The sequence below is a fragment of the Quercus lobata genome, chromosome 5, assembly GCF_001633185.2.
Source record: "Quercus lobata isolate SW786 chromosome 5, ValleyOak3.0 Primary Assembly, whole genome shotgun sequence".
NCBI lineage: Eukaryota > Viridiplantae > Streptophyta > Magnoliopsida > Fagales > Fagaceae > Quercus > Quercus lobata.
This window is the reverse complement of record NC_044908.1, coordinates 52,009,232-52,027,454: the sequence shown is the minus strand read 5'-3', so window position 1 is coordinate 52,027,454 and position 18,223 is coordinate 52,009,232. Positions and strand designations below refer to the sequence as shown.

The following is an 18,223-nucleotide window of genomic DNA, read 5'->3' as shown; positions in this document are numbered from 1 at the left end:
AGCTTTTGAGTAGAATTATGATGTACTTTTGTGTTAGAACTTATTTCCCTCTCCTTTATGTGTGTGTTTATTTCTAATAAAAAAAAAAAGTCTCCAACTCGTACATAGAGGGCACAATCTCAACATGCTTTTCTTGTGGTATATATATTCTCAAATATGTATATACCAAATTACCAATTAATAGACTTTGTGACCACAAACACTAAAGTTATAAATATTGTTCATTCTCAAAAAAGAAGAAGTTATATATATGGTTCATTATCAAAAGAAGTTATAAATATTGTTCCATATTGGTTGCCTTGATTAATCCTTTCAAATATACCAAATTAAATACCGATTAAGTTATTTTTGACCAATTCTTGTTGTCTCCAAGTGTAAATTCAGACATTTTTGCACGTGGGCCAATTCTAATAGCAAAGATAATTTGTTTTTCTCTCTCTATTATCTACTCACAATTATTTATTTCATTTTTTTTGAAAAGCTATTATCTAGGTACAATTGATGTGGAAATGTCCATATTTTAACCTATAAAAGTTTATGTAAAAGAGAAATACTAATAGATGACCTTAGGGTAATAGTTAACATTCTATTTTAAAAAAAAAAAAATTATGGGAAAAAAAAAGTAAATAATATTTTGACAATTTTTTCCATTTTCCATAAAAGTGATGTCAAAACTTTCCTAAAATAAATTGTTAACCATTACCTTAAGAGCATTCACAGCAGTGTAGCCAAAGTTTTAGCTTTTTAGCACCATAAAAAGTCACTTTATCTATTTTATCTTCACTTCCAACAGCAGTGATTTTATTTTAGCTTTTAACATAATAAAATAATATTCCATTCAACCACCAAAACACAACCACAACCAAAAGTAGTGTGAACGCATGGTGGACATTGGGAGAGACACAAAGAGGTAGTGAGGAGAGAGACAAAAGCAGTGCAAATTTTTTATTTTTTTAATTTTTTTTCAGCTACAATGCATAACTACTTTTAGTTGTGGAGCCAAAAAATATAGTTTTGGCTCCACTATTGCAAGGTACATAGTAATTGTGGGGACCGTTCGATCAATAGGCCCATAGGGTTCAGAATTGATTCAGGATTGTTGGGCCCGTGGCCCATCTGAGGATGTGTATCCGTCCGAGGACATCATACTCCTCGGTAGTATGTGTCCGAGGACGATCGCGTCCGAGGACGATCGGGACATGATCTTACTGTGATCAGATCTCAGAATTAAGTTACCGTAAACGATAGAGTAACCGACTAAGGATGGAAGAGATAAGGCAAACAAATATCTATAACTACAGCTGCCTCCACATTAATGACCTCTTAACCAACTCTCTGGCCGCATTAATGTGGAGGTGGTACCTGAACAGTAAGGAAGCAGCCTTACAGCTGCTCATAGGAAGTTCCAGGAGGTGCCAGATGGGACAGAAAGAAATCCTCCGGACCCAACCTACACGTGTGTGGTAAGGATGGAGTGCAAAGGGGAATATATAAACTAAAAGAAGAGCATGAAGGAAAGGATCGGAACAAGAAAAAAGAGGAGAAAAAGAAAGACAAAAAAAACAGAAAAGAAGAAAGCAGGAAGAGAGAAAAAGAGTTGCCCTGGTCACTAGAGAAAACGTTCGTTGTAACAACATTAGATCTTTAACGTTCTTGAGAGTGAATCTTTGTAAGTGAAACCACAGTTAACCTAGTTCTTTACACCCACGCTCTACAAATCATATTGTTTGGGCCTGTTCACGTGCGAACCCAATACTGTTTAGGTTCGTTACAGAATCGTGCCCTTACAGTAATATTTAGTGGCGCTAAAAATAACTATGTAGCTATTTAGTACCACTATTGCTAGTGTTCTAAGAGTACCCGTTAGCATAACCATATGTAAAATAATAAAGGTCTAAGAATCAAAACCCTAGTAAAACAAACTCTATCAATATTAGACCAATATACAAGTACCAAAAAAAATAAAACCAATGATACTACTAGCATCCTGCATGATAAATGCAGTAGGTAGAATCAGTTTCCTTCTCGGAAAACTTTCCAAGGTAAAATTCCATATTGGAATTCGAAGGGAGCTTTTGCTGATCATTCGTGTACAACATTGTTTTTTTTTCTTTGGAATCAGGTAACCTTTAAAACTCGAGAACTGTAATAGTCACTGTAGTCCACCAAACAATGACTACACTCCCGAGAGGGTTGAACCACTGAACCTCAGGCTCTCAGCTCATTTACTGCATCATATTTATGTATGGCCTAGGAAAAACACCGTTTCACATCTTTTTTTTTTTTTGACTGGAAAGGTAGAATTTATATTAAATAATGAACCAAGGTACAAGATTAAAAGAAAAGGCCCTGAGACAAATCAGGCTATACCAACTAGCCTGACACGCAGGGCAAAGACAGACACAGGGAAACATCAAATCACCTATCTTCTCAAAAACAAAATTTGCCCGTTGATTTCCCACTAAAACCTCCATATAATTCCATGTAGAGCATAACTTTCTCCATGACGTACTGCAGCGCCAAAAAAACAAGTCATATTACAAGCCTTCCCTACCCCGTCCCCTGTGGCCTATATCGTCCTTTGCTGGGCCACCAGTTCCTGATATTCATGCAGGAACGATATTGCACCTCGAAGGATAATTTCAGGTTGAGTTTGCAAGTTCTCAAAGCAGAACCTGTTCCGTGCATTCCATATGGCCCAAGCGATGACAGACCAGCGCTCCATTTCCTCTTTTGGCAATCTTTCTAACATACTTCGTGTCAATTCGAGGAAGTCCGAGGCTTGATTCACACTTTTCTGAATTTTTCCCTTGACCAGGGCCCACACGTTGCGTGCTAGGGGGCACTCCCATAAAGTATGACATACCGTTTCTCTAGGCTGATGGCAGATTGCACAACGCGGCTCCACCTGCAATTTTCTCCTATGCAGGTTATCCCGGGTTGGCAGAATATTAGAGCAAGCCCTCCACAAGAAGTTTCTCACTTTAGGCGGAGTATTGAGTGTCCATATTGACTTCCAAACCCTCCCAAATACCCCAGCCTTAGAATGGTCCCCTTCTGTCAGGTTTAAGAGTCTCAGCGCCACCCCATATGCTGACTTGATGGTAAAACTATTTGATTTGTTCTCTTTCCATCTTAGTACGTCATTGGATATCGTGTTGGTCAAGGGTACACGTAGTATATCGTCACACGTGTGTCTTTCGAACCAAAAAGATCGCTTGGCTCTATCCTTTTGTATTTTTATTACATCCTTACATTACCAATAAGTACTCCTCCCAATTATCAGAGCATTCATGTACGTAGCTTCCAAACCCGTGGCTTCCATTCTCATTGGTTTCATTGAAAATACCAAACGTCAAGTCCCTCTATCTCTCTTTTTTCGGATGATCAAGACCCCCCATTTCTTACTTTCCACCTACTTCTTTTAAAGAAAGAGATTGAGACTTCTATAAATATACCCCATTCACGTTCACCCTTATGCATTCCACACCATTTTGCTCTCTAGCTTGCTTTTGATTTTACTGTAACTTTTACTCTTTCAACTGAAACATGGCAGGAGTGAAAAGTACTGCTTCTGTTAAAAAGAAATCTAGCACTGTTGTACAACGTGAAGATGAAAATTCACTTGCACTAGTCCAAACAGTCCAACCAGACCAAGAAGCTCCCATCATTTCATCCTACAATGATCGTATTCGTCCACTCCTTGATACAGTTGACAAGCTCCGTCACCTTATGATCACAAGAGAAGGCATACAGCTCCCCACCATTGTGGTGAGAGGACTCTTGCTATTGTTACTAAGTCTGACAAGGCCCCTGAAGGCCTTCTTGAGAAGGCTACTGCTGATGATGTCAATTTTGGGCTTGGCTATGTCTGTGTTAGGAATCGGATAGGAGAAGAATCTTATGCAGAGGCGCAAGTTGAAGAGGCAAGACTTTTTGAAACTCATCCCCAGCTTTCCAAAATCGATAATTCTATTGTTGGAATTCCTGTTCTGGCACAAAAGCTGGTGCAAATTCTAGCAGCTAGTATAACGAGAAATTTGCCCGCTATTGTGAAGAAAATTAATGACAAGTTGGCCATGAATGTTGCTGAACTGAAAAGAATGCCCCCGAAGATGTCATCTGTTTCTGAGGCAATGACAGCTTTCATGCAGATCATTGGATTAGCAAAAGAATCATTATGCAAAATCCTTGTAAGAGGAGAATTTGATGAATACCCAGATCTTCAAAACATGCATTGCATTGCTCGGTCGGTAGAAATGCTTAACCAGTATTCTGATGAACTTCACAAGCATGCTGAAACCAAGCTAGCAAAGAACTTTTTGATGGAGGATGATGATGCCAAAAAATCAACAGTAAGCTACACGATCCTTATGTGTTCGAAACAACGCTTGCACAACACAAAAAAAGAAGACCTTACAGAGAACACCAGTGTGGTGCCGGCCAAATACCCTCTGAATGTCAGGTTAGAATTTCTCACAATTCTAGAGTGCCAGAGCGGGTAAATTATACGTACCTTGGCTAGTGAGGATATTGAGACTTTTATAGTAGAAAAGTCGACCTCTTTTTTCTTGACTTAGAAGTCCTTTCCATATAGGAATCCTTATGAGCGTATTCCTCAAAATCCTTTCATTATAGGAGTTTTGGTGATCATCATTGCGCGTGGGGAACAAGAAACTTCCATATATATATATATATATATATATATATATACACGTGGAGACCAACTTAGGGTTTCGTCAAAACCGTCAGCCTAGTTATTTCCTTCATCTTGGCAACGTCAGCCTCCAACATAAGTCAAGGGTTAATGTCGTCAACTTTGTAGACTTCTAGGTCCGTCAGCTATAGACATATATAAGGCCGACAGGCTTATTCAGGGCGTCACTATACCCCTTGTCATGTGTAGTCCGAATATTACAAAATTACCCTTATCATCTATCCCCTACTCCATAACCTTGTCTGCTAAAGTTGACGGGTTGTGGAATTCAATTTTTGACCTTAATTTATTCAATTGTATTTATCCAAGGATGGGAAAGAGGCATTTATGGGTGCTCTTTCGAGCACTGTGCATTAATTGCTTGAACACGTGTCGTGCTCCAACCGGATCCGCTTCTGGACGAGGGTGTCGCTTCGTCTTTCGTGCACCCTTTGATTCTGAATATATATACCTCAGTTTTACCATCCTCCCCATTTTATTGCTAATCCTCAAAGAGAGAGAGATCTTACTTATTTGGAGAACCTTGTCCTCGTCATCATTCTTCTTCTGTTTTGTTAAGTTCGTCACTTTTTAGAGACTGTTTACTTGGTAAGTCTTCTCTTCCATCTATCATTTTATTGTTACGCTTTTAGTTGGTAGTGTAGCTTTTTAGCGATGCCATCAACTTAGGTGCATAGAATAACTCCGTCGCTTGTAGGTAAAAAATGACTAGGGAAGCGATTAGTGAGCAATCGTCAGTTCGTGAAGGAACGGGCTACGACGAAGTTTTCCAAACAAGATAGGAGCCCGAGGAGGGTCAATCCTAGTCGTCAGAAAGAGAGACGTCAGCCCGTTCTCCTTACGAGGATGGGGATTATATAGGAGAGGAAGACGAGGAATAGATAGATGAGGGAGAAGCTGATAGTGAGGGAGAAATTGACGGTGAGAAAGAGATTGAAGAAGACGGGGTAATTAAGGGTGATGGAGACGAAGATGATGCAGATGGTAGGACCCTTAAGGTTGGGAGTTCAGTAAACCCTGAAAGTGGTCATGTTCGCCCATTCATACTTCCTCAAATATGGACCGTCAATGACTTTCTTCCAAAGATGACGTCCAAAATTTTCAAGAACTTGAGGGACCGTTTCCAAATCCCAGACCACATACCAATCTGTCTTCCTGAGAAGTTCGAGAATTGCTATTCTGGGGAGACGGAGGACACTGGTATGTATGACGCCACGTTGGCAGCAGGGTTGAGGTTACCGCTGACGGCGTTACACCCCTAATGCCCCTAATGCCTTGAGGATCTTCATAGGATCAGAGATCTTATGGGGTCGTCTAAGTGGAGGGAACCGTCATCTTACGCTAGACGAGTTTTTCTAGTGTTATCGTCCCCATCATATCGTCTCCTCTCAAGGGATTTACCATTTTGCTACTTGAAAAAAAGTACTCAAACTTGTATCAGACATGCCCGATTCCAAAAGGAACTAGAAGGGTAGATACTTTTTTGTTAAAGGGATGAATTAGGTATGCCATCCGGAAGAGTGGGACTCAATGCCCTACGGTTTTGATAACACTTGGGGCATAGTTAAGGAGTCAGGTTTTATGTCGTCATCTTTTCTTTGCTAAATTTTCAATTTTCTAGCAAGTATTCTAATGTCGTCGTGTTTTTTTTTTTTTTAAAATTTCAGCTAGTGTCCGCCCAACCATTATTGGTGAGCAAGAAGCATTCATCCAATGGGTTCTTGAAATCCCTTTTGAAAAGCGCAAGTGCAGGGACTTGATTACCCTTGATACACTACACATGTATTGTGGTGGTCCAGTGCCAACTCCAATGGCTCATAAACTTAACTCTTACTCTCGTCGTCATGAGTATCTCTTATTTACCTCCATCACTTTATTCCTTTTACTTTTTCTAACTTGTACCTGTCATTTAATGTATGTAAAAATGGAGGCTGCTAGGTTGAGGGCACAAGTGCGCGCATCTGCTGCCTAGCAGAAGAAAAAAGAGAGTAAGGTGAAGGTTAATGGAGCGTCTTCGTCAGCTCCAAAGGCCATCGAGAAGGGTGTGCTCAAGAGAAAACCCGACAGAAAGGATGATCATCCCCCTAAGAAGCCTGCCGTTACCATTAGGGACAAGTCCACAAAAAAGCTAATGCCCCCCAAGACTGGCCACAGAATGGGTAAGGGTCTAATGACGTCGTCGGGTCCTGTTGCTCAGGGGCCGAACCATCGTCTTCTTACACATAAAGACTATGCCATCGAGATAGTGGGATCCATCATCAGAGATAAGGATACAGATCCTTGTACTGAGGAGGGGACTGACGAGTTAGGGGTGTCAGGCCTTTTTTATCTTACTCGGGTACGTTTTCCTTTGCCTTTATCTTTCTTGCATACTTGTCTAGTAGCTGACGGCTATCGTGCCTTGTAGGCGTTGGTGCGTATGAAAGCTTTGCAAGATAGGGGCGTTACTAAAGAGGGAGTAATTGCTCGCTTGCATAAGCGCATAGAGCACCTGACAGACGAGGAGGAACAGTACAAGGGTGCCATTCGCTCTCTCAACTAAAAGGTAAAAAACTTGAAGGGTAAGCTGCAGGAGGAGGGTCTTTAGAGAAAGAGTGAGCAAGAAGCAAGGGAGGAAGTAGAGAAAGAGCTGACGACCCTCTTTGAACAAGTGGAGACGGCTAGAGCTGACGCCAAAAATGACTACAAGGCCTCGCAACTGTTCATAGATTTCTGTGGCAGATATTACAATGAAGGGTTTGAGGACTGCCTCGAGCAGGTTAAGTCCCTTTATCCTCATTTGGATTTTTCTAAGGTTACTATAGATGAGCCTCTGCCGTCTACTCCTGCTGACGACACTATCCATGAGGAGACTGACAACTCCACTGAGTCTAACCCAAAGGATGGTAATGTCGTTCTCGCCCAGCCAGTCATAGATGCCGTCGTCTCCTCTTTAGCCCCGTCCACTGAGCCCATGAACGCAAAGGAAAATAATGACGGGGAGAAGGTTGATGTTGTTGGGGAGAACGTTGACGGAAACTCTCCTCTAGCTCCTTAGCTTTTTGTAAATCTCTCTTTTTATTTTATTTTTTTTTTATTTTTTTTTTTATAATCTGTTTTGTTTTAAGCTACTGTAAAATGCCCTTTTGTTTTTTGGGCTTGATTTTGTAAAGACTAACTTATGTTGATTTATATCCATTCCTTTCAGTACATTTCATTGTTGCATGTTCGTCTTCTTTCTTTTTTTCTTACTTCAGATATCTGTGTTCTATGGCCTTAAACCCGTCAACTCTGTGGACCCGTCAACTTAGTGGTCGACCTGTCCTTTTTGGACTTGTCCACTTTTTGGTAGCAGGCTTGTCTACTTTGTGGACCTCTAATGATAAATTCATCCAACTTGTGGACATATAAATAAGCTCGTCCATCTGGTGGACTTAATAATAAATTGTCCATTTTATGGACTTAACAATAGGCTTGTCCATTTGGTGGACTTAATAACAAGCTCGTCCATCTAGTGGACTTGGTAATAACCTGTCCATTTTGTGGACTTAACAATAAGCTTTTTCCATTTGGTGGACTTGATAATGAGCTCGTCTATCTAGTGGACTTGGTAATAACCTGTCCATTATGCGGACTTAACAATAAGCTTTGTCCATTTGGTGGACTTGATAATGAGCTCGTCCATCTGGTGGACTTGGTTATAACCTGTCCATTTTGTGGACTTAACAATGAGCTTGTCCATTTGGTGGACTTAATAATAAGCTCGTCCATTTTATGGACTCGTCCTCTTTATGGAATTTGTCCACTTTATGGACTTTGTCCACTTTATGGACTTGGTAATATATTGTAGAAAAAACTCGCTTGAGTTATATCTGAATGAAACTCCTCTTATTATGATAAAACCATGCAACGTAGAAAAATAGTTCTAAAATAAAGAAACCTACCCGTTGGGCTCAAAAGAGTTATTGTAGCAAAATCTAAAGCAAAATAGAAAATTGGAGGAGTGTAGCAAAATTTAAAAATAAGGGGGGTGCTGCTCTTCACGCTATCTTTTTTACTGGTAGTATTTCCGCAGGTGCTCGGCGTTCCATGGGTGGTGTAGTTTTCGTTCGTCCATTGTCTCCAGTTGGTAAGTACCTTTCCTTTGCCATGATGTGACTCGGTAAGGTCCTTCCCAATTGGGGTCGAGCTTTCATTGGGTAGGGTCTCTAGCAGCGCCCATGGCTTTCCTTAAAACGAGATCTCCGACCTGAAAGTCTCTGTGTCGGACCTGGGAGTTGTAGTGCTTAGCCATGCGAGAGAAGCCTCTTTTATATATGACATCCTTCATTAAAATGAACCGTGCTGCTTGGACCTTCAACTTTCTTGTGGCTTCCCTTCTGTCTAATAAGATGCCGTTTTTCAAATAAGAGACTATCGGCGTGGTCCAGTTGCTTTCGAAACCTATCTCCTGCATACCGACAGAGTCTATTAGTGGAGAAAGCTAAACAAAAGAGATTAAATTACCCAGGGTGGTCATATGTTCGGCTAAAGCAGTTTTAGCAAGGTGGTCGGCTTGCTTATTCTCTCCTCTTGGGATTTGGATAATTTTGGCCTTCAGCTCGTCTACCCTTCTCCTTACTTGGTCCAGATATCTCTTCATCCTTTCACCTCTACACTTATAGACCCCATTTACTTGGTTAGTGACGACCTGAGAGTTGCAGTAAAGGACCACACTTGCGGCTCCTGCTGCTTTGGTAAGGTCAAGCCCTGCTACTAAGGCTTCATACTCCGCTTCATTGTCAGTGGTAGGGAAGTCGAAATGGATCATACATTCAATTTGGTCCCCTTCAGGAGAGAGAAGTACGACACCAATACCTCCGGCCTGTTTGTTTGATGACGCGTCTGTATGTACACTCCACTACGGATATTCACCTGCCCCTTCGTCTTCCTTGTTGGTAAATTCTACTATGAAGTCAGCGACGACCTGCCCTTTGATGGCGGTGCGTTGGCGGTACTAAACGTCAAACTCACTCAACTCTATCCCCCATAGCGCTAATCGACCAGCAGCTTTGGGGTTGCTCATGGCCCGTCGTAAGGGTTTGTCAGTTAGGACGATTACCGTGTGTGCTTGGAAGTACAGCTTGAGTTTGTAGGTTATTGTAACTAAGGCAAAGACAAGCTTTTCCATGGGTGGGTACCTCTCCTCTGCGCCACGAAATGCCCGGCTGGCATAGTACACGGGATTTTGAACCTTGTTTTCCTCTCTAACCAAGGCCGCATGACGACTGCTGGGGAGACAGCCAAATACAGGAAGAGCTCTTCCCCCGGTTGTGAAGGACTTAGCAGTGGTGGGGAAGAAAGGTAGGCCTTTAGCTCCTCAAATGTACGTTGGCACTCGATAGTCCATCCAAAAGATTTCTTCAACGTGCGAAAGAAGGGTACACATTTATCCGTCGCTCTTGATACGAATCTGTTCAGGGCGGCCACTTTACCATTTAAACTCTGCACTTCTTTTAGATTCTTCGGGGTGGCCATCTCTATTATGGCTTTGATCTTGTTAGGGTTAGCCTCGATGCCTCTTTGAGACACCATGAAGCCTAAGAATTTCCCAGCTGTTACCTCGAATGCACACTTGCTCGAATTAAGCTTCATGTTGTAAGAGTGAAGGGTGCTGAAGGTTTCCTTATGGTCCTTCAAATGATCTTCTTCTCTTCGACTTTTCACCAACATGTCGTCGACGTAGACCTGAACGTTCCTCTTGAGTTGGTTCGCAAACATCTTGTTCATGAGCCTTTGATACGTGGCACCCGCGTTCTTAAGGCCGAATGACATTACCTTGTAACAAAAAAGACCTTGGCTGGTAACAAATGAAGTCTTTTCCTAATCCACTTCATCCATCCGGATCTAATTTTACCTTGAGAAGGCATCTATGAAGCTCAGTAGCTGATGCTGAGCTGTAGAGTCTACTAGTACGTCAACTCGTGGAAGGGGATAGCTATCCTTGGGGCATGCTTTGTTCAGATCTATGAAGTCTATACATATCCTCCATTTCTCGTTGGCCTTCTTGACCATCACCACATTCGCTAGCCAGTTGGGATAGTAAACTTCCTTGATAAAGCCCGCCTCTTATAACTTGCTAACTTCTTCTGCTATTTCTCAGTCTCGCTCTTAGGTGAATACTCGCTTTTTCTGCCGGATGGGTGGAAGGGAAGGCGACATATCAGCCTGTGTACTTGACTAACGGGTCGATTCCTAGCATGTCTTCATGACTCCAAGCAAACATATCTTGATTCTCCTTGAGAAAGGCTATGAGCTCTTCGCGAACCGTCGGGCTAGCGAAAGTACTGATCCTTGTGGTTCTGTCTAATCTGGAGCTATCAAGAGGTATCTCCTTGAGCCTTTCTACGGGTTCTGCCCCTGTCTACTGTTCTTCTACGCTCAAGGTCTGTAGGTGGTCGTCCATCTCCAGCATCACGATGTAGCATTTGTGCGTGGCTACTTGATCTCCTAGCAATTCCCCCACTTCGTACTCTGTGGGGAATTTAATCATCAGGTGGTAGGTTGAAGTTATGGCTTTCCATGAGTTGAGGGTTGGTCGTCCTATGATGGCATTATAGGTGGAGGAGCAATCGACCACAAGGAATGTAACATCCCTAGTGATTTGTTGAGAATAGTCCCCGATCGTTACAAGCAATGTGACTGCGCCAAGGGGGTATACTTTTGTTCCGCCAAACCTGATTAGTGGAGCATTGGTTGGAACTAGATGTTCTTTATCGATCCGCATCTGTTGGAATGCTGGGTAGTAGAGAATGTCTGCGGAGCTTCCGTTGTCGACCAAGACCCGATATGTGTTATAGTCTCATATTCTGATGCTAACGACAAGCGCATTGTCATGTGGGTGGTGAAGATGTTGAGCATCTTCTTCCGAGAAATTGATAATTGGGTTATCGACCCGCGGCATTTTCAAGACAACGCCTGTCATTTGAACATTCTGAACCATTCTAAGGTATGTCTTTCAGGCCTTCTTGGACGAGTCGGTAGGCGCCATTCCTCCCACAATCTTCCTTATGTCTCCCAGGGGTGGTTTGGGACACTCATTGTCCCGTCGGGGGGCTTGCTCTTAAGTAGGTGGATCTGTTCTCTCCCTGCTAACAAACTTTTGTAATTTCCCTTGCCTAATAAGAGCTTCAATCTGCTGCTTCAAGTTATAGCAATCGGCAGTGTCATGGTTGTGGTCACGGTGGAAGCGGCAGTACCTGTCTCTAGGTCGTTTGTTGGGATCTCCCTTCAACTTTCTGGGGATAAGGTTCCTTCGTGCTTGATTTTCATTAGGACTTGGTCGATTGGGGCTGTTAGTGGGGTGAAGCTCGTGAATCTCCCCGTCGGGGGCTTAGAGCGCCTGTCCTCCCGTCGCTCTTTGGTTCTTGCCATCTTTTGCCCCCTATCTTGCCGTGTGTCTTCCTACCTCTCTCTCTTTCTTGGCTTTTCCTCTCAAGCCAGCAGCGCATCTTTAGCATTCATGTACTTGGTGGCCCTATAAAGTACACCCGACATGGTTTTTGGGTCGTTTTTATATAAAGAAAACAAAAACTTACCTTTCTGTAACCCATTTGTGAAGGCTGCTACAAGTATCTTGTCGTCAGCTTCATCAATTGAGAGCGCTTCCTTGTTAAAGCAGGCTATGTAGGATCTTAGCGTCTTGTCCTCTCGCTGCTTGATACTTATCAAGCATGCAATAGACTTCTTGTACCTATGCCCCCCCCCCCAATAAAGTACAAGGTGAATTGGGCGCTTAGCTCCTTGAAAGTACTGATGGAGTTAGGAATCATTTTGCTGAACCAAATTCTTGTAGGACCCTTCAGCATTGTAGGGAAGGCCTTACACATGATCTTGTCTACTAATCCTTGAAGGTACATCAAGGTCTTGAAAGTTTCTAGGTGATCGAGAGGATCCTTGACTCTGTCGTAGCTTTCTATTTGGGGCATACGAAACTTCTGTGGTAGGGGGAAGGAGTTGACAGACGTGGTGAAGGGCGAGTCAGTTCGGTGGACCAAATCATCGAGGTCGCTGGACACTCGTCCTTTAAGGGTGTTCATCATAAGGTCTATACACTCCTTCATCATCTGCATCTCTGCGACAATGTAACGGGGAGCCATGTCTGCCGTGGAAGGACGGCTCATGTCTTGTCGATCTGGTTTGCTCGGGGCATTACTGCTTTCCGGCCCTTCTCGGTCTCTCCTGTCAGCACTGGTATCTTTTTGATCTTCCTCTTGGGTACCCATAACAGCGTTCTTTTGCAGTAGCTGTTCTTTAAGGTGTTGATTCTGTTTAGGGAGACGTTCCATTGCTACCGTAAGGGTTTGAACCTGCCTCTCCACGGCAGTGGGTCGCAGCTCGTCTCCCTGAACGTTGTTGTTAGTTGTCATCGAGCGAGTAAGTACCATGCAACTCTTTGTCCAGGAAGCAATAGGCTAAAGTGCGCAGCTTCCCCACAGACGGCGCCAACTGATGATGCCAAAAAATCAATAGTGAGTTACAAGATCCTCACGTGCTCGAAACAACACCTACACAATACAAAAAGAGAAGACCTTATAGAGAACACCGGTGTGGTGCCGGCCAAATACCTTCCGAATGTCAAATTAGAATTTCTCACAACTCTAGAGTGCCAGAGCGGGTAAATTATGCGTACCTTGGCTAGTGAGGGTATTGGGGTTTTTATAGTAGAAAAGTTGACCTCTTTTTCCTTGGCTTAGAAGTCCTTTCCATATAGGAATCCTTATGAGCGTATTCCTCATCCTTTCCTTATAGGAGTCTTTGTGATCAACATTGCACATGGGGCACAAGAAACTTCCATATATATATATATATATATATACGTGGAGACCAAGTAAGGGTTTCGTTAGAACCGTCAGCCTAGTTATTCCCTTCATCTTGGCGACGTCAGCCTCCAACATAAGTCAAGGGTTAATGTCATCAGCTTTGTAGACTTCTAGGTCCGTCAATTGTAGACATATATAAGGCTAACGGGCTTATTTGAGGCATCACTATACCCCTTGTCATGTGTAGTTCGAATATTACAAAATTACCCTTATCAGAGGAGATTATGGTTTTGAAGGAAGCCAAATGTATTGGATTCCCGAATTTTCTTCCCCGCACTGCCTTCCTCACTATCCTACAGAAAAAGGTGAAAGGCATATCGAGTATACCGATTAGTTTTGCTGAGAAGGTCTGGAACTATGTTGAGGAAGTTGTCATTTCTGTCATAATGCAACACACTGAAAACTATTACCAACTACAGTTATCTTTTAGGCGTGCTGGGCATAATCTTATAGCCAAGATGAAAGAGCACTCAGTCAACTGGGTCATGAGATCGTTGAAATGGAAAAGCTGACAGATTATACTTGTAATCCAGAGTACTTGTCTAATTGGAATACTCTAATGTCTCAACAAGATGCATTCATGAAGGATGTCTTGACCAATGAAGAAAGGCCTGCAAAGATAAAGCTTAATAGTTTTGGTGAGATTGAAGTTGGGAAACTTAGGGACTATCCATATGTTCTGCAACAGGCTTTTGATATGAAGATGAGAATGATTGCATATTGGAAAATTGTGTTAAAAAGATTGGTTGACTGCATGGCTCTACATTTACTTCTCAGTGTTGGAAATTTGGTTAACAGAGAGTTTGAAATTGAGATTGTGAATGAATTGATGGGGCCTGGTGGAGGAATCACCTGCAGTTGCCGCAAAGCAACTGAAAATAAACAAGAGTATACAGCTGCTTAAGAAGTCCAAAGAAGTTGTTGCCAACATCATGGATAATGTTGGCACCTATGCTGCTGATTAGTGATTAGTGTGTTTTTCTATGTTATTTATGATAAAGTTGTTTGCTTTCTATGCATTTTGTTTTGTTTTCCTTTCTTGGAATTTTGTGGTATTCGTTGTAGTATTATCATGTTTTAGTTGGTGAGAACCAATTTTTATTTCTTGAACCTAGTTATTAGTTTATTGCTTAACAAAATCAGAGTTCTAAGATAGGTCGGGCATTTGTGTACAAGCCCTTAAGTTTCTCCACGTTTATATAGCTTATATCCAAATGCTATTCAAGTTCTAGGTGCTTTGATTGTGACAGTTGATTCAGTAATCCTCTCGTCTTGTCATTCTCTAAATCCCTCCTTTCAATGCAATTATGCAACTAATATTCTTATGACTATTTGTATCTTGGCTATTTGCTACAATTACAAAACTTCTAATGAACTAATCTGAACACTGATTATGTCTCAGATGGTCATCTAATTTTAGTAGGAATAAACTGAATTGTTAGATGAGAGCTTGCTCATTAGTAAGTGGGACGTGTTGATGGGTATAATCCATAGAACAACAAGAATGAAACAGCATTCACTTGTGACTTGGGGTGACAATTTTTATCCATATCCATGAACCCGCCCATTACCCACCTTATTTGGATAAGTCTTAACCCAACCCATTTGAGTATTTGGGTTAAATGGATAAAGACCTATTTCAATATTTAATTAGATGGGTCTAAATGGATAAATCCATTAATACCCACTAAACTCATCTAAAATTTAAAGTTAAATAAACCCACTAATATCCACTAAACCCTTCTAAAATCTAAAACTTAAATAAACAGTATGACCTCAATCTCACTCTCCCTCAGATTTTCTTAGTAACCAAAAACTTTCCCAAAGACTTTAACATCCAAATTTCTAAGTCCAAACACTTTCCCTCAGATTTTCTCAGTAACCAAACAATGGGAAATTCTAGAGAGAGAATGGGGATGGAATTGGAGGTCACCAATTCCATTCTTTTCCTTGTCATTCGATTTCCCAAAGAAACATTAGTGCCCTAACCCCAAACAAACTCACGTTCAAACACAGAGAAAAGAGAACAACACTGATTAGAGCAACAATGGAGGCCACGCAAAATGACGAAAATTCCCTTTCACAATCACAACCACAACCACAAACTCTCTCGAAGAACGCTTAGAAGAAGCGAAGAAGGCGGAGAAGAAAGTGCACAGAGGTAGTGTATCAGCTTCATCTCTGGCGAAGCTGGTTTTAATCGGACCCTTTAATGGGTCGGGCAATCGGGCCAGCTGGAGACGCCATTTCAAACCACGGTGTTGTCGTTTATGAAAACCACGCCGTTTTCTCGATTCCCCAAACACAGACGGGTCAGGCCCATGTTCACCAAATACTTCTCCCTTTCGATTAGCAACTCCCTGACCCAATTCTCATACCCGACCCAATCCATGATCGACGAGAAGGCGATTTGGCTCTCAATCTCGGCGTTGCGTCGGAGAAGCATAACGTTCTCTGGGACTTTCATTTTCCCTATCTGAATCTCTCTCTCTCTCTCTCTCTCTCTCTCTCTAACGCTTTGTATGGTTGCTGAGAAATGAAAGGAAAAAAATTGATTTTTTTATGTGACGGGTCTTTTGTTTTTGTTGTAGAGAAAATGAAAGGAAAGAGAAGGAAAAAGTGATTTTTTTTTTTTTAGTTGACAACTTTAACTTTTTCTCTTTCTTTCTCTGATGGTCTGTTTGGTTGCCGAGTAAAACAGAGGGAATAGAAGGGAAAGAGGAAATGAAAGGAATTTTATGACCTTCAGTGTGCTTGAGACTCTGTTTCATTCCCGAGAAAAAAAACAAAAAAAAAAGAAGAAGAAGAAAACAATTTTTTTTTTCTCTCTTTTGAGCTTTGTTTGGTTGCTGAGAAATGAATTTTGTGAAGGGAAAATGAAAGGAAAGAACAGGAAAAGTGATTTTTGAACTTTTTAATTTTTGTTTTTAAAGTTTTTAACAAGTTATTTATTTATTTGGGTCATATTGGGTTAAATGGACGGGTTGCTAATTAAATGGGTTGGGCGGGTAATGGATAATTAATTTATATATAAACAGGTCATAAATGGATAAATGGGTAATTACGCACCCAACCCATTTATGATCCAACCTGCCCATTTGCCACCCCTACTTGTGACTGATGAGAAGGAGCCAGTCTTTACCATTAGGTAACATAAAGTATATAAATAATAGCCGATTTTTTTTTTCGAGGAACCAATAATGATTTTTAAATAATGAATTTAAAAAGCACCTCATACCAATTTTTAAATTTCAAACAACATTGTTGAATGGCACATTCGTAAATATTTGTTTTGTCAATTAAGGGGATATTTGAACCATATGGAACCAAAGCAATGTGTAATCATATGAGTATTTAAATTTCAAATCTAACAAGTGGTCATCTATTGTTTGTTATTAATTTATAAACTTTGCTTTTAATTTTTAATTTTTATATATAGCTTTTTGAAATTTCACATTTTTTTATAGTTTTTTTTTTTTTTTTCATATTTTTTCACTTTTTTTCAAGGTATAAGTATATTTTAACATATTTTTAACAAAAATTTAGATAAACTAGTCTCAAATAGGCATAACATTAATTATGTCTAAAGAGTAAAGTACATGTAATAATTTGTGTGATACAAAGTATATAATGTATATTCCATTGAAATTTCACAAAGAGAACCTATTTTAATTGTAAATGCGAAGCCTTTAATTCTTTACCACGTACAACACTAAGGGTATATTTTTATATAACTTATTTTGTTGAAACTGAAAACTGAAAACTGAAAACACTGTAACAAAATAATTTTTAAATGTGTGAATAGTACCGTGGGACTCATTTTTAATGAAAAAGTGGCTGAAAAGTGAGGTTTGTGGGTCCCGTGATTGAAAAGTTGCTGAAAAGTTGATTAAAAGGTGTTGGAAAAGTTGCTGAAGTGTGCACTGTTCACACTATATTAAGTCAACAATCATGGCACAAAGGGAAAAAAAGAAAAAAAAGAAAAAAAAAGGCTAAAACGCATGAAAGTCTAGACGTGGACACAAAACACAGAAATAATCCTATCCAAACACATACTAAAGCATATAAGACTAAAAGCCAAAAATCAAAAGTTAATTGTGGCCTTCAAGTTGCTCCGCCTAAAGCTATCTTTTACTACAACACTCCCTGTTGAATGACCACACACTCAAAATATGCCTCGTTAATACCACTTTACTAAGGAAACCTTATTGGAAAAGGTCAAATGACGAAGGAAAAAGAGTAGAGCATTCTTGTAAGAGAAATGATATGTTTACAATATTTTTATAATATTTTTACAAGAAATCTTAAGTGGCAAGTTGTTACTAGTTATTATTGTTGGGGCAAAAAAGTAATCTTAGCGTTCGTTTGAAATTTGAACCAATAACAACTAATCACCTGTGATTTGTTGTAAAAATGTTGTAAACGTAACATCTCTCTTCTTATAATGCTCTAACTTCATAATTGCCTTATTAAAAACCTTGCAAAGAAAAACATTGTGCGATGAAACCTAAGCGAAGGAAACAAAATACAATCATCATTTTTTTTTTAATATTTATTCCTCATTAATACATAGAACTTCTGTAAGGTTGAATTTAATCAACCATGTGTTAGCTTTATTTCGTGACAAATTTGCTTGTAATACAACACTTAGAAACCCTGTATTTAG

At 40.6% G+C, this 18,223-nt stretch overlaps 1 pseudogene; it reads left to right on the top strand.

The window, feature by feature from the left end:
• The first annotated feature begins 3,549 nt into the window (after positions 1 to 3,549).
• On the top strand, positions 3,550 to 14,522 carry LOC115990654 (annotated as a pseudogene).
• Positions 14,523 to 18,223: the final 3,701 nt, after the last annotated feature.